The 17,856-nt window shown below is 38.5% G+C and overlaps 1 protein-coding gene across 4 annotated transcripts in view; it reads right to left on the minus strand.

The window, feature by feature from the left end:
* Positions 1-1,502: 1,502 nt before the first annotated feature.
* The window catches only part of LOC101680631 (cytochrome c oxidase assembly protein COX18, mitochondrial), an 80,103-nt gene continuing 63,749 nt past the window's right edge, over positions 1,503-17,856 (minus strand). Inside the window, exons 6-8 of one of the 4 annotated variants that reach the window (XR_006606723.1) lie at positions 4,768-4,865; positions 3,027-4,137; positions 1,503-2,426 (exon numbers count right to left, since the gene is read on the minus strand). The gene's annotated coding sequence lies outside the window, so the exon portion shown is untranslated. Of the gene's footprint in view, positions 4,138-4,767; positions 4,866-17,856 lie in introns of all 4 variants that reach the window. The other 3 variants (XR_006606722.1, XR_006606724.1, XR_001181853.2) reach the window with 3 other exon arrangements.

Consider the following 17,856-nt stretch of genomic DNA (forward strand, 5'->3'; position numbering starts at 1 on the left):
CCCCAGAGAGAAGGTGGATGGGGGGATGGGTGACGTAGGTAGGTGACAGGTCGCAGGAGGGCACTTCATCCCCACGACACATAGGGAAGCATCCTGTATTGAATGGAATAGTTGAGTCACTACACTGTACACCTGAAACTAAATAACACTGTATGTTAACTATACTGGGATCAAAAATGAAAAACTTAGTAGATAAGGAAATCATATTTAAACATTTTAAAAAATTAAAAATTTAAACAACAACAACAACGTTATGTCAACTCACTGGCAATGCCCTTGAATGGAGAAAGAAGACCACAAAAGGTGTTGCTACAAGAATATTCCCTGAAGTTCACTGACTTCTTCACATCCCCATTGTCTGTTCTTGCTCGGGGAAGGACTCTATGAAATTCTAAGTTCCTGCTTTGCTCACAGGCCCCTTCTAAGAACAGCAGCCCAAAAGACACTTGACTAAGAGTTGCTATGATTCACACCAGGGATGCTGAGTGAAACCTGGTGTTTTGGGCCCCAGAGAGGAGTGCCCAAGTTAAACACTAAGTCAGCACACAGTCTGATGTGGAGGAGGCCATATCTCTAAAGTGGCTTGCATGAACCCTGCCAGGCCAGGAATTTCATTGTGGTTAATGACAAATAGACCACGATGTATTACTTTTCTCTCAAGAAGTAGTACTAATTCTAGTTGGGGAAAATCTGGGGACCCAAAGTGACCATATATCTGAAGTTGTGTCCTTGCAACGAAGTCCCACTACCTAGAATCACAACACGCTAGCACGAGAAGAGTAATGAGACACATATACAGATTACCGCTGACCAATCAGTTTTTAGTGATTAACCAATGTAAACATGATCGACCCAGATTTTATTCTATAGACAAAAGTGTGGCAGTGGAAAGAATATGGGCTTTAGAATAAAAATCATGCTTATAGCCAGATACCTTGACTTTCCCATTTAATAGAACATCAGATAATGGGAGACAATTTATGAGGACCCTTTATAGAGTCTGTCTCCCTTCTCGAAAATGGGCATGATATTTTATACTTCACATTTTCTTATAAGGAAAGGAACTAGTACAAGGGTCTGTCACACAGACAGAACTCAAAAAATACTCGTTCCCTTTCCAATCCTCCCACTGATTCACGATTTTAACTTTTAGATCTATTTGTCCCCCAAAACCCAGTTAATAAACTTTCTCACTGCCAAATTAAAAAACAAAAACAAAAACAAACAAATAAACAAAACAGATAGAGTTAAAAGAAGAATCCTGAAGTAGACAAAAATGTTGGGAATTGAGGAAGGGAGATAAGAGACCTTGAAATGGTAACAATTATTGTTTTTTTGAATATTAATATTGAACTTCTTGTTCATTTTATAAGTAATACTTAAGACTGGGTGACACTTTCCAAGTCTAACAAAGGGAATTCAGAGATGGAAAAAATTGGTCTCTTGTGTTCATTTCCATAAGAATCCAAGGAAATCAGAGCACTCAAGACACAACCAAAGAGTAGGACATCTTAAAAACTTTATTTCCCCCTCGACTGCATCAAACGTTTTATAACCTCACCTTTGGTGTCAGCTAAAAGTCCATGTTTTGTCTGAACAGGCCCATCGGATTCCCCCATTGTAAATCCAGCTCGTGCTCTCAGAACAGGGTTCTTCCTCCCGTAGGCCTTCACCTTCCATTTAATACCCTCTGCTACCTTCTTCCAAATTCCCTACAACAAATTTTAGCTCACACACAAGGAAAGCAAGCAGCCTTTCAAAATGGGCCAGAGGCAGCATTCTTAAAAATAACTCTGAGGAACAACACTCACTTATCCAATAAAAACAAGAGCAGAATTCAGAATAGTTATACTGTGGGATTTGTACATTTATCTGCTCTTTGAAAAGGTAAAATAAACATGACACATTCCATAAAGCCCTAACCAAAAGTCACCTGCCATCACCACCACTCTCCTTTCCAATCAACACTTGCTGGCAGAAGCAGGAGAGAAACTGAAGTTTCTTGCCTCTTGAAGTGACAAGTACATTCTTTCCTCACTTGCCAAACTGCTTTTCTCCCTCTGGAGCTCCAGCTGTTCCCCAAACGCAGACATTGTGCCCCTCCCTGAGGGAACTGAGCCTCACGGAGCCTCTGGCTCTGACCCTCAGCCAAGGCTGCATCTCCCTGAAATCTCTTGGGGACACTAACCGCCAAGACTTGGAAGACTGCACCTGCTTAAACTGAGTTGGGTTCTTGGCAGGGAGAGAAAGGAGGGGCGAAGAGTGGGAAACACTGTGCGTCGGTGCAAGGACTCCGACAATGGCGTTTGGACAATGCCTGATGCTCTGGTGCTTCCAAGTGATGGCTGACGATTCTCATAGTGCTTTGCAGACTTTGGCCGTGGGCTTTGTTTTCACTGTGGTTCACAGTCTGGGATCCCCAAGTTCTGCTATGGAAAATAAAAAAACTTTACAAAATAAGTATAGCTATTATGACGACATTTTCTTTCAGTGATATGAATGAGAAGATCCATAGGACCATGGGAATCTTGAGGGGGCAGATTTTTAAACCCATTCATTTCTATAAATGAGCTCCACAAAGTACAATATGAATTAATTCTTCCTCAGAGATAATAAGGAGTGAATGGATTATGTTTCTCTCGATTAATAATGTTCCACTCTTGGCCATAATATAATAGAGGTGGGAGAATTGGGATACAAAGGCACATTTGTTCTAATCCAAATTGCAGGAAATCAACAATCAGAAGAAAAGGCAAATACCTGCAATTTTTAGAAATTCTGGGTTTTTTAAAAATGTTAAAGCTACCCTATGTCCAGAATACCCTAACTTGGTAGGTAACCAAGAATGAATTTTCTGCAACTCCACACATAGCTGTTAACCACTGTCTGCAGTGATTCTTGAAAGCACAATGCACTAACCTGCATTACTCAAGAGCTTTCAGCCAAAGACTAATCAGCTAAATTAGTTAGAGCTCACATTTGGTGATGTATGAAAGGGATCTGAAAACATAGAGTCGATTTCTCACCCTTGTAACAGTATGACTGCTTAAGAGACAATGCTAGGAATTCTAGCTCTGTTAGTTCCACCATCCCAAGGACATTTCTGTCATCTTCATGGTCCAAGATGATCTTCACTGTAGCCACTGAGAAGTGGGAAAGGCGAATAAAGTTGGGGGTGGGGTGGGCAAGTCCACCACTTCTCTTCAGGAGCTTGACTCAGAATTGGCACATATCATTTTCACCTACATCCCCTTAACCATAATTTGGTCACATGATTATTGTCTGAAATATTTTGGGCATCCATGTGACAGTTAAATATCAAGAACTCTATTCACTTAATACAGGAATCAGCAAACTATACCCAAGGGCCAAATCTGGCCCACAGCCTGGATTTAAGTGACCTACAAGCTAAGAATGATTTTTCATTTTTAAGTGGTTGAAAAAAAATCAAAAGAAGAATAATACTTCATGATGTGAAACTTATGTGAAATTCAAATTTCAGTGTCCATAAATAAGCTTTTATTAGAACACAGCCCTACTCGTTCATTTAAGTATTGTCTACAGCTGCATTCATGCTACAAGGGCAGAGTTCAATAGTTGTGACAAAGACCACATGGCCCACAAGGTCTAAAATATTTACCGTCTTCCCTGTATTAGAAGAGCTTTCTGACCATCACTTTATAAGAAAGAAAAATAAAACAAAAATAGGAATTGATGGATAACTAGCTAACCTGGCCATAACAAAGTGGTGAAAATGGGATTGAGGAGAGTGGGTTTTAAAAGGGGGCTGTAAAAGAGCCCCATTTCCGTAAAAGTTCTTCAAATTGTTGAATTAGTTATCAATTTTTATTTTAAATATTATCCTAAAACTCCTAACTCCTACAATATCTTAGTTTCATGTATTGCTTAGTTTCTGTGGGTGAGGAGTTCAAAAGTCACTCATCTGGGTGGCACTGGCTCACAGCCTCTCATGAGGTTGTAGTTAGGACATTGGCTGATCAGTTTCATCTGATGACCCGACTGTGGCTGAAGGTGCTACTTGCAGATTGCTCACTCAAATGGCTGTTTGTGGGAAGCCTCAGTTCCTCACCACATGGGCTTCTAGCCTAGCTGCTAGCTTCTTCCACAGTGAATTATCTGAGGGCGAGAAAGATAGAAATAGAGAGAAAGAGAAAGAGAAAAAATAAGCAGGAAGTCATAGTGTCTTTTATATCTAGCCTTTGAAGTCTCACACACTGTCACTTCCATTATATTCTTTTCATTGGGAGAGATTCACTAAGTCCACCCCAGCCCATACTCAGTGGACAAGGAATTATCTTCCATCAACTGAAGAGAAATATCAAAGAATTTGTGGTCATTTTAAAACCACCACAAGAATATCTGAGAGGAAGGAGTGAATAATCTGTCTTCAGATAATGCTAGGGACATGAGGCTAGTGATTATGAAATATGTATGTTATTTGACTGGGAAAAAGGAATATTAAGGCTTATATTGAGATGGTTTTAGCTCTTTTGCTTATGCCAATCAACTGATAGTAGTTGCCTAGAGTACTATGTTGAGTAGTTGCCTAGAGTACATGTCGCCTAGAATACTCTGATCAAGTTCACATAATTCCTATCAGTGGAGCAAAACTCAGAATTATAAGCAATGAGAATATGGAGAATGTGAGGCATGTTCAAGTCTCCAGAAAGCTTTTCAAATCATGGCTCTTGCACAGCTTCCTCAGGGTATTTCTCTAGAATACTGGTATCCCGTGAGATTCCTTACCTCTCTCCATCAATCCCTCCTTCCATGAAGCCTTCCTTCCATCAACAAGAATTTACTGAACATGTTTGTGTTGCACATAGGTACTCTGGTTACCAGAGCTAAAAAAAAAGGAACAAAATAAATGTCTCACCTTCATAGTAAACTAGGTATTTCAGTCTTCTGTAAAGTTTTCATTTTTCTTCCCTTTTCCAAAAGTCGTATGTTTTATTTCTGATTACTATCTAATTGAACTAAATAGCCTAAATCAATACCATAGAATAGTAATTATTTTTCATGTTTCTGGTCCCTATATTGCAGGGTTTCCCAGAGTATGTGTCACAGAAGTATTTCCACTGGTCATTATTAATAGGCATTACTTGGATAGAAGAGTTTCATGGCACATAAGATTGGAAAATGACAGATTACACAAAGTTAAGCAGATAAGCAGATTCCTCTACTGAAGGCAACTTTAATAGATCCATGAATCACCAGGAAAAAGATGGTAACACGCTGTATTTCCAAAAGTTCCTTGAGTTTAAAATCCTGTGTGTTTGTTTCATTTTGTTTTTACAGAATGCTTATTCAGGTGGCCTGACAAATGCTGGAGATCTAAAGCCACGTTTCCTTATCTCCCTTTCAGCCACATCAGTTCCCTTACATTTCTCTAAGAACTTAGAGTTCAGTGAGGCACATAAATGTCCATCATTACAGTAATACACAAATCCGAATTGGAAAAGAAATAGTGACAATTATTCTCATAGAGCGATTCTTTAATATCGAAGTGTTTCAAAGCCATACAAGTGTTGGCAAGTGGAAAACACATAACTTAAAATGGAATGTTTGCACATATATGCATTTATGTAAAGATGTCCATCTCTCTGGGGAGGGGGTGTGGATGTGCATTTCGGAGCCAAATGGCTTTTTAAATTACCTGGAAATATATATTTATTAAGTGCACACAATGTGTCAGGAACTTACAAGCATTTAATACAATGATGAGCTAGACAGAATGCTTTACAATTGTCAGGTCAAGTCATTGATGTAAGTAATAGCTCAGAGTATTTGAGGACAAAAACCATTAAGCACATTATTGCCCATAATGGATAGTTTGTAAATAAAGTACAAGATACAAGAAGAGGCTGTATCAAGGGGTCTGCCTCATTTAGCATTTGGGAGTATTGTATGTAACAGAAATCTGGTGACAGCGGCTTAACCAAATAGCCTCGCATAATCTGCCTCACATAAAAAGAAGGACAGAGACAAGCAGCCCAGTGGCGCCACGGTGCCCTCAGTGCCCCAGGGTCCTTCTTCCTTGCACTCCTCATTCTCCTTATGCAGCCTAATCCCTCATCCTCCGGTTGGCTGTTACCTTCAGCCTCACTGTCTGCTTTCCAGGCAAGAACAAGGAAAGAAGAGTCAAGAAGTGGAATCTAGGAGATTTCATCAATTATTCATCAGCCCAAATGTCATGTCAGTACCCCAAATTGTGAGCAAGTCTGGGGAAGTATTTTAGCTGGATCCATGGAACTCACTGAGAACAATTCCGTTTCTGCTAAACATGAAAAAAAGAATGAAGGTTTGGTAAGTCCACTCACTGTATCCTTTTCAGACTCTTCCACAGTGTGTGAGGGTCAAAGAAGGAAGAAGCTAATAATAATGTTTTTAAAATAGACACACGCGTTTCCTTCTCAACCATCGCCATTTATCATCCTTCTAACCTCCAAATAACTTTACACTAGCAAGTTACTTTTGTCATAAACACAAACTTGCATGGAATTCTTACTACTTCCTTTGAATACCAATGAAATAAATGTGAAAATAATTTCCATTAGATGTTTGACATTTTCAACTTTACTATGTTAAGAAATGGTGGCTTACTTCTGTTTTTCTTTGAACTGTTTTGGCCAGCAAAAATAATTGTTCACATTGGCAGAAGTAAAACATTCACCAGCATGAAAAAGCACTATTTAGAATAATATTTAGCATACCATAACATATATTTTCTTAGTTTAAAACCTTAATTTTTTATAGCTGTGGCCTCAATACTTCAGAATTTTAACTTTTTTTTTTCCAACTTTGCAGAATATAAAAGTGCATGTGTGAGCTTATAATGCCAAGAAAAGTTTTCTTAACATTATTGCATTTCTAGTTGGAATTCTGGCTTCATTTTGCAGAGACCATGCCGAATGCCTTCTTATCCAGAACACAGAAATACATTATTATAGTCACTAATCTCCCTACTAATGCCTTAAATTTCTCTTTAACTCTCTTTGACACCCAAACAGCACTTTTCATTCCTTTCTTTCTTTTTTAGAATACTAACCCCATGGTACCAAGTTTCTAATATGCATCTTCTACAAATGGCTGGTGGAGCAGGTACTAGGTAATTCTCATTTTTAATAAATTCTTACATCTAATGAACTCAAGATGGTTCCTAGAAAATGTATTCTCCCCAAATGCAATGAATCAAAATACCATCTATGAAGAATATAATTCAATTTACCCAAAAAAGTACATGCTTCCCGGGTGCCTGGGTGGCTCAGCTGGTTGGGCAGCTGCCTTCAGCTTGGGTCATGATCCTGGAGTCCCAGGATCAGGTCATATAGAGGGCTCCCTGCTCAGTGGGGAGTCTGCTTCTCCCTCTGACCATCTCTCCTCTCATACTCCCTCTCTCCCTCTCTCAAATAAATAAATAAAATCTTAAAAAAAAAAAAAAAAGTACATGTTTCCCAATATCCCACCATAGGAAAGTGGTTTAACATACATAATATGATGAACTGGTATCCTGACACATAAAATGATAATGATAAAGGCTATATATAAAATGCAGGAAAACATTTATAATTTAATATTAAGCAGGTTACAACTCAAGAAAAATGAAGGCATTAGACAAAAACTAGAGGGCAATGTGCAATGATGAAAATAATTATGGGGCACCTGGGTGGCTCAGTTAGTTAAGCAACTAACTGCCTTCGGCTCCAGAATGTCCTGCATCGGGCTCCCTGCTCAGCAGGGAGTCTGCTTCTCCCTCTGACCCTCCCCCTTCTCATGCTCTCTTTCTTTCATTCTCTCTCTCTCCTTCAAATAAATAAATAAATAAAATCTTTTTTTTTTTTTTTAAGAAAATAATTATGGTAGAATGTTTATAGTATATTTTTTCAAAGTTCCTTTATTTTTCCCATATAGTCTGATTAGTCTTCAATGTCCATGTATTACCTTCATAATTATAAAAGGAGGGGTAAAACAACTTTTTTTGATGACGATATAATATGAGAGTATTTGAGGACAATTTGAACATCCCCCTAAGTGCTCACTGCTGAGGACCTGGATGTCTTAGATGACTAAACTGTCTGCTTAGAAATAATCTCTCCTTTGTTTTTTTATCATTGGGTTTATCTGTCAGATAATCCCATAGCTCTATGCACATTTGGCCACCCACAATGCAAGAATAACCTCCTTTTTGCCTTTGGCTGGTAGCACACATGTATTCCTAATCCTTTCTTAAACCTCTAGGTGAACCTTGAATTCTCATGGGACTCATTATTTCCTTCAGAGGGTCTACTCCATAAAGGGCCATTCCCTCTGTGGACCTCTTTCCTCATTGTTTCTCACAAACAGTTAAGTGTGAAAAATGACCACCATGGCTCACTTCCCCTCTGGTTACTCCTGTCTATCCTTTGGCCTGAGTTTTAAGGTAAGATTACCACCAAGTTTTTTCCAACCTTTTGTAGCAAGATTGAGAGGGAAGGGGTGAGTTTTACTGGACACTAGTGGAAGGTTCCTATAACTCCCACATACAGAGGGAATGTGGGAAAGCCAAAGCAAGCAGAGCAATTTAAAACCAGCTGGAATACAGCCGGGAAAGAAGTTAACACCCTAGGCTTTCCATGAACTTTTCTACCATGAGTCCAAAGCCAGAGGATCCTTCATGATCAGAAAATTATTGAAAACCCAGTTTCAAAACTCACTGGAAAAATGATATAAGAAATGCCTAACAGGGAAGGTTTTACTTAGATTACTTGATTAATTAATGACCACATTTCAGCAACTTAAGGTTACTTTGTGGATGTAAATGTATGAGTAATACCCAAAACCACAAACCCAGGAGCAATAAAAGGGCTTAGGTTGAAAGTTCTACTGTCAGAATTATCCTGATTTTCCTCTGGGCAACCAGGGAGATGAAAATAAAGAAACCAACAGGAAAATTCATAAATCTGTGACTCTGGAAGGACACAATCACATTCTATTGAGAAGGCACTTTCCCTGGGTCTAGTAGGAACTGTTTTCTATAAAGTGTTGGGATATGAGTCCAGAATAGAAAGGTTCTTTTCAACTTGTGTCTGGACTTGTCTACCTCCCCTGCTGGCTCACCCACACATTACCACTGCTTTTACCCCTGGTGAGCTCCATATGCCAAGCCACCTCTGGAAAGGAATTAGGCTTCTGATGGACCTGTCCAGCCTCCAAACAGTTCTCCAACCAGCAATGAATACCCAAAGTCTCAGTTGAACACTCAATTTTTATTGACTCAGGATGGAAGAAAACAGAATATACAAACTTATCAACATTCTCTGGATATGAGTTAGCAATTTCTTTCCTCCAGAATTCTTTCTCCTTGCTATTTGTTGAATTGTGTCCCCCAAAATTCATATGTTGAAGGTCTAACTCCCAGTACCTTAGAATGTGACCATATTTGGAAATAGGGTTGTTGCAGGTGTAATTGGTTAAGATAAGATCATGCTGGATTAGGGTGGGCTGCTTATCCAGTAAGACTGGTGCCCTTATAAGAAGGGGAGGGGTGCCAGGGTGGCTCAGTCAATTAAGTGGCTGCCTTGAGCTTAGGTCATGATCTCAGGGTCCTGGGATCAAGACCCACATTGGGCTCCCTGCTCAGTAGGGAGCCTGCTTGTCCCCCTTCCTCTTCCTCTGCCCCTCCCATAGCTTGACTTCACTCTCTTTCTCTCTCAAATAAATAAAGAAAGAAATCTTTAAAAAAATAAAAAGGGGAAATTTGGAACCAACCCTCAGAGAAGGAAGAGGTGAAGACACATAGGGAGAACACAGCCATCTGATAATAGAGATTGGAGGGATTCACCCAAAGCCAAGGAGTGCCAAGGATTGCTTACACACAGCAGAAGGTGGAAGAGGCAAGGAAGGACGCTCCACGACAGATCTGAGAGAGACACTCTCTCAGACTTGACACCTTCAGACTTCTCCAGAACTAGGACATCTTCAGACTTCTCTAGAACTATGAGACAATGAACTTCTGCTGTTGAAGCTACTCAGTTCATGGTACTTTGTTATAGTAGCTCTGGGAAATGAATACAGTGATCCATCACCAAAATCTGTTAATGATCTATCAGCTGATTTATTAAAGAATTGGAACATTCTTACTTTGAGAAACATTTGTTACTCACTTGAGTCACTCACTTTCTCACTTTCTGGGAGGAATTCCAACAAGTAATTTACCTAAACTTCCCAAATAACTACTAACTACCTTTTATTTTATTTGGAGCCTTCTTATTTACAGAGCTAAAGTTCTACAAAAACCAGGATAAAATAACCCTAAGTATTGGAAATTAAATGGTTAATTCCCCCCTCCACACTGTTAGGCGTATTGAACCATCTAAATTTTCCAACAATAATGCAGAAAGTCTTATCATTCTTTAAATGAATAAGGGTCAGTTTAGTATCTCACCTAAGTGAAAAACAAAACTAGGATGAGAACTCATTCAATAACCAGTCATGTTCTTTCACCAAAACTGCACTGTCCTGCCTTATTCATTTACTATGTCTCCATTTTGGAAGCCTGGAAGTGATAAGTGAGCATAAAGGGAAACTGTAAGCCAGAATATACTAAGACAGTGAAGACGTAGTGGCTAGCTCTAGAAGCAGACCAGAAGTTCTAAATTAAACTGTTCTTTATCTTTGATAAATTAAGAATGAGAAGCAACTATCTTATAATAAGTTCTCCCTGCTGCTAGACATTATTACTCAAAATGTGGTAGGAATAACTAGAGAAAAATTTGGTGACCAAAAAAAATGGGGGGGGGGTTGCTTTAAATCAGTGTTAAATTAAGGTATGTGCATTTTAAGGGAAAAAAGAGGCATTAGCCAAGAACCGAAAAGCAAAGAATAGCATCTGTCAGGAGATTAAAAAAAAAAAAAATGCAGGGACATGAGGGACACCACTGAAGCCCTGAAAACACCTGAGTGAGGCTGACTCCAGTTTCTCAGCTTGCCAAAAACACTAGGAGTCATAGAAGCCGCTCTTATCCCACAACAGCCTCCATTTAATAGTCATGGGTGAACCCATCCCATTACACACGATTACTGTGGCCTCATGATTCTTGTTTCCTTGTGAAAGTGTGTTTCCTGCTCTGAATCACCCTGTAATTTGCTCCACAGGGTTTCCCATCTGTTTAGATCAAGTGTGAAGAAGAACTGTCTGAATCACATACTTAATTTGGTAAAACGACAGTCATATGGCAACGTAACAAGGTCATGCCACAAACTTTACATCCACATATGGAGGGGGAAACACAGCATCTTCTTATTTTAAAACTGCTCTAATCTCCCGTGCCAATTAAAGACAGCTCTTCCTGCTTCACTATTTCTTTCAGGTCAAATCTCTTTGGGGTAAATTATTCATTTTTGTAGCCAACCTTCTTTCCCTCTTTTTGCTCTCTGATATGTTATCTGTGGGTATGAGGGAAATCATGTGATTTAACATGTGATTTAGCACATGATTTTAATCACGTGATAAATCGTGTGATTTATCAGAGGAAAGGGTGCTTACATGCCTCACCTGTAGGTCTTTATGCCTTTCCCTGGTATCTGGGTTTATGAAATAGTTGGGTATGGTTTGGCCTCTGGGAATTCTACGATGACATCTCCTGAAATGTGGCTCATCACTCCTACTCCTATAGACCATCATGCAGACACCCACTGCTAAAGTCAGTAGACACAGCCATTGGTTTGTTCTCGAAAAGTCCCCACACATTGCTGCCTCCTTGTCCTAAGCCCATGTGTCCAGTCCTCTCACTGCCCCCACACCAGCCACAGTATGGAATCAGGCACAAGACCTCAGGGTCATTCCTCTAGACACCATCCTCCATCTGTGTTTAGTTCCTTCTCTCACCATGTTAAATGTGGCTCAGGCCAAAGGCAAGGCTTGGCATAAAAAATATTTTTTATATAAAAATAAATATAAAATATATATAAAATATAAAAATGTGTATTATATAATATAAATAATATATGTAAATATATTTTTATTTATATATAAAATATATTTTATTTATATATAAATATATAGATTATATATAATATATATAAATACATATAATATAAAAATAAATACAAAATATATTTGCAAATAAAAATCTGCACAAACAGCCGAGTCACTTTGATTCCCCCATACCTATCCAGACAGTTTTATAGCTTTCCCTCAGAACTCAAACCCAAAGGAAACAATCAAGCTTACAGACATTTCACCAACCTGCTGCCCTACTTTCTCCTCTCTTCAAATATTCCATGCTTTCATCGGGCCTAACACAACCATGATTTCCTATTTTAACATTACTTATCTGTATCTTCAGAGATATGTGCAAAAAATTCTCTGGGAAAAACACCCAAGAATCTGCCAGCCCATAGGGCATAACAGCAATGAACATACCACTCCACACATCCATGGGAGAACGTTCAAGTATCCATCGTTACGTATGCTGACCTGCACTTTGTATGTGCAGTTCTAATGTTGGCTGCTCTGATGCTTAATACGGCATCTCGCTGTTGCTTTAACATCTCTGATGACAACATCTGAAGTTGCTCTTGATGATTCTGTAGCCATTCAGAGTTCCCTCTTTATATCGCCTTTTCATATCCTTAACCCGTTTTTTAATCAGGTTTGTTTTTTTGTGGTTACTTTCTTGTAAATATTTTTATTTATAGATTTAGAATTTTTAGTCTTCACAATGATGTCATCAGTTTATGCAGAAGTGCCTCTTACACAGTGTAAAACAGGGATCTAAATTTCTTCTTCCCGTGTGACGCTAAAATAGTCTGTTCTTTAATCTTTTTTTAATACACCACTCTATCTGTCAGCTGTATAAATTCCCCATATACACAGTTCAGTTTTAGAGTCTATATTCCATTTCACTGATCTATTTGTTCCATAACCAATAATTTTAAAAAAATTTTAAACCACATAATTGTCAAGTGTCTTAATATGCAATATAGTAAATACCCTTTCTTCTCTCTTCTTTTTCAAATGTAGCTTAGCTATTCATAGATTTTTATTTTCCCAAATTTTATAAAGAGTTTTTCAAGTTCTTCAAACAATATAAAAGGAATTTTGAACTTGAACTGTAGCTTGTAGCTTTGTTTGAGGATAATTGACATTTGTACCACATTAAATCAGTCTGTCCATTTATTCAAAACTTCTTTTATATTTTTAATGGAGGTTTAAATATTTCCCCACAAAGATATTGGCTTTTAAAAACTTTTTTAAAGGGACACCTGGGCGGCTCGGTTGGTTAAGCCGCTGCCTTCAGCTCAGGTCATGATTCCAGGGTCCTGGGATCGAGTCCCACATTGGGCTCCTTGCTTGGCGGGGAGCCTGCTTCTCTTGCTGCCTCTGCCTGCCTCTCTGCCTGCTTGTGTGTACTCTCTATCTCTGGCAAATAAATAAAATCTTTAAAAAAAAAAACTTTTTAAAAATTTTTAAAGATTTTATTTATTTATTTGACAGACAGAGATCACAAGGAGGCAGAGAAGGAGGAAGAGAGAGAGGAGGAAGCAGGCTCCCTGCTGAGCAGAGAGCCCAATGTGGGGCTCAATCCCAGGATCCCGGGATGATGACCTGAGCTGAAGGCACAAGCTGTAACCCACTGAGCCACCCAGGTACCCCTTGGCTTTCTTTTTTAAGTTAGTTTCTAGATATTTATTCATTTGTGGGATATTATAAATAGCATCATATTTCAATTATATTTTCTAGTTGATAATGACATAGGAAAATACTATTGATTTTTATAAAGGGGTTGTATACCTAAAACTTTCCTGAACTCTTTTCAGTTCTAATAGATTTCTCTTAATTCTGTTGGAATTTCTATGCATCTGATCATTTCACCACCAAAATGACACTCTGTGACACTAACATTCAGTGCTATGTTGGCTGGCATGTCACAAGTATGGAGGAAACTGCATCGTCTCCCTCTTTCCTAAGCCCATAAACTCAAAGACATTCACAACTGATAGTGAAACATCTTCAAAGTAATACAGAAAAGAGCCAGCAGGCACAATATGAAAAATTCTCTACAGCTCTTTTTTATTCTCTTGCTCAGCTTAAGTTTGATCTTTATTGTTTTCAGATTTTGAGTTATTTGAATTTTATATATTCTATTTCTGTAACTTTAGTGGTTACCTTTATAATTTCCACATGCATGATTTGACTTAAAATCTGAAAAAATTTCTCTCTCTTCTTCCTGGGTAATAAAAGGTCTGCAGAACTTTTCACTCTACTCACATTCCTCCTGTTCTACACATTATTGTTGTTAGTATTTTAACTCCACATATGCTTTGTCTTTAATCAGTACTGTCTTCATTGTTTTATAGAGTTAGTGATTAGTTAGATACTGCCATGTTTACTAATTTCTTTCGATCACATTTCCTCTTGCTTCTCCTATTTTCCTTCTGTACATTCACAAGTCTTTACTCCCAAAGTGTGTTCTTTAAAACTTTTTTAAAGTTTATAGGTTTAATTGTTAATTTTTTTAAAAATTTCAATTTATTTGAGAGACAGAGCATAAGCCAGGAGAAAGGCAGAGAGAGAAGCAGGCTCCATGCTAAGCAGGGAGCTTGATTCAGGGCTCGATCCTAGGACCCTGAGATCTTGACCTGAGCTGAAGGCAGATGCCTACCACTGAGCCACCCAGGCACCCCACCTAAAGTGTGTTCTTAAGTAATTTTTCCATGAGAATGTTTAACTGGTAAATTCTTTCAATATTACTTTTCAATGTCTTCATTTTACCTTTGCCCTTAAATCATAGTTGGGTATACTAGATTGACAACTATGTTTTCTTTATTTTTTTTTTTTACATTTCGTTTATTTATTTATTTTTATTTATTTTCAGTATAACCGTATTCATTATTTTTGTACCACACCCAGTGAGGGCACGAATTGCATGGAGAACTATGTTTTCTTTAAAGATATTTCCCTTCTTTCTTCATTCTTCTACTGTTGCTACTGAGAAGTTTGTTGCCAATCTAATCTAATTACTTACCCTTGTAGTTAATGTTTTTTCTTCTCTTGTTAGTATTTTAAGCTTTCTCTTTATTTTCTGTAGCTGGAGCACTGCAGTTTGATTCTGATGTGTAAAGTACAGACTTATTCATTTACTTATTTTGTCTTCCTTGGAGCTTATTTACCACAAAATTCAACTCTGAGATGATTATTAACCTGCTCTACAGAAGTCCAATTTAGACACAAATGTACTGGAAGTTAGCCTAATGGAAATTCTAGTCTGAAAATTTGTCCATTTAGATGTCATTAGCTTTCCCCAACACAAAATCATACAAATTGAGTTACACACTGTTGACACATCTTTGGCTTTTATCAACGTTCAACATTAGCCACATATATAATGTTTCTGTAGAGTCTACAAATCATAGTTGAAAACATTATGTTATAAAACTAAGATGCGAACAGTTCCACATTTCTCTACCTCCACCCCCAATGATTAATCATTCTCTCCTTCCATCCTGGCTCTGAGAAACAAAAGTATCTTTTTTCCCTTCCCAAGTCTCACCCACCCTTTCTTCCACTATCTCTTACAGTTGGCTCAGTGCTCATACCTCCACTCCAAGGCCATTTAAGTCTCTTTCGCTCTGCCCACTCCTTCCTTACAGGTAAAGAAAATTCAAGTTTCACACTTCCTAAAAAATAAAAAAAAAATTCTTTATCCTTCCCCATCCCTCAAGATAATTATGTCTCTTTGCCATCCTCACAGCCGAACTTCTCAAATGAGGGAAAGCTGGTCTCTCCTATACCACCCCTCCCTGACAAGACATCAATTTCATCCCAGCTCTGCTGAGATCTGGCTGCTTCTCCCATCACTCATTGAAACCACTGTAGGCAAGATTACTATTGACTTCCTAATCTCCAAAACCAGAGGAGTCTTTTCAAGGCAAATACTATTTAGGTGCTCTAAGGCTTTGGACTTTTTTTTTTTTTTTTTTTAAGATTTTATTTATTTACTTATTTGAGAAAGAGAGAGAGTGGAGGGGGAGGGACAAAAGAAGAGGAAGTGAGAGAACCCCAAGCAACTGAGCCACCCAAGCACCCCCACTTTAGACATTTTTGCCTAATTTGTCATCGACTTTATCACTCCCTCAGAATTTTTCTCTGGCTTTTCAGATTCCTTAGATCACTTTTCATACTTAATTACTATTTCTCTACTTCCCTTTAAGTGAGGGAGATCTATGGCGGCATACCTGGTCCTCTTCTCAAACCACTTCCATGGCTTTAGCCTGTACTTATAAACTAAAGGCCTTGAATCACAATTCCAGACTTCAAGCTCTATTACAAAGCTGTCATCATCAAGACAGTATGGTACTGGCACAAAAACAGGCACAAATAGATCAATGGAAGAGAATAGAGAGCCCAGAAATAGACCCTCAACTCTATGGTCTTCAAACCTTGACAAAGCAGGAAAGAATGCCCCATGGATAAAAGATAGTCTCTTCAACAAGTGGTGTTGGGAAAATTGGATGGCACATGCAGAAGAATGAAACTGGACCATTTCCTTACACCACACAAAAATAGACTCAAAATGGATGAACGACCTCAATGTGAGACAGAAATCCATCAAAATTCTGAGGAGGAAAAAAAAAAAAATCCTGAGGAGAACACAGGCAGCAACCTCTTCGACCTCAACCACAGCAACTTCTTCCTAGAAACATTGCCAATGGCAAGGGAAGCAAGGGCAAAAATGAACTATTAAGACTTCATCAAGATCAAAAGCTTTTGCACAGCACAGGAAACAGTCAACAAAACCCAAAGATAACTGACAGAATGGGAGAAGATATTCGCAAATGACATATTAGATAAAGAGCTAGTATCCAAACTCTATAAAGAACTTATCAAACTCAACACCCAAAAAATAAATAATCTAATTCTTCTCCAAAGAAGACAGCCAGATGGCCAACAGAAAAATTGTTCAACAACACTTGGCATCAGGGAGATACCACCTCACACCTGTCAGAATCGCTAAAATTAACAAGTCAGGAAAGGACAGATGTTGGCAGGGATGTGGAGAAAAGGGAACCTCCTACACTGTTGATGGCAATGCAAGCTGGTGCAGCCACTCTGGAAAACAGTATGGAAGTTCCTCAAAGGTTGAAAATAGAGCTACCTCATGACCCAGCAATTGCACTACTGGGTATTTACCCTAAAGATACAAACGTAGTGATCCAAAGGGGCATGTGCACCACAATGTTTATAGTGGCAATGTCCACAATAACCAAACTATGGAAAGAACCTAGATGTCCATCAACAGATGAATGGATAAAGAAGATGTGGTGTATATATACGATGGAATACTATGCAGCCATCAAAAGAAACAAAATTTTGCCATTTGCAATGACATGGATGGAACTAGAGGGGAGTATGCTGAGCAAAATAAGTCAATCAGAGAAAGATAATTATCATATGATCTCTCTAATATGAGGGAATTTGAGAGGCAGGGCGGCATCTTATGGGAGTTAGGGAAGGAAAAAATGAAACGAGATGGGATCGGGAGGGAGGCAAACCATGAGACTCTTAATCTTGTGAAACAAACTGAGGGTCGCTGGTGGGTAGGGGGGCAGGGAGAGGGTGGCTGGGTTATGGACATTGGGGAGGGTATGTGCTGTGGTGAGTGCTGTGAACTGTGTAAGCCTGATGAATCACACACCTATGGCCCTGGGGCAAATAATACAGTATATGTTAATAAAAAAACAAAAGAAAAAATATTGAAGGCTTTGAAATATCTGTCTATAATCCTTGTCTCTCTTGAGTATCATACCTAATTTCCAACAGCTTCCTTAACATTTTCACTTGGATGCCCAACA

The sequence above is a fragment of the Mustela putorius genome, unplaced genomic scaffold, assembly GCF_011764305.1.
Source record: "Mustela putorius furo isolate JIRA1106 unplaced genomic scaffold, ASM1176430v1.1 tig00000430_pilon_pilon_pilon, whole genome shotgun sequence".
Classification (NCBI taxonomy): Eukaryota; Metazoa; Chordata; class Mammalia; order Carnivora; family Mustelidae; genus Mustela; species Mustela putorius.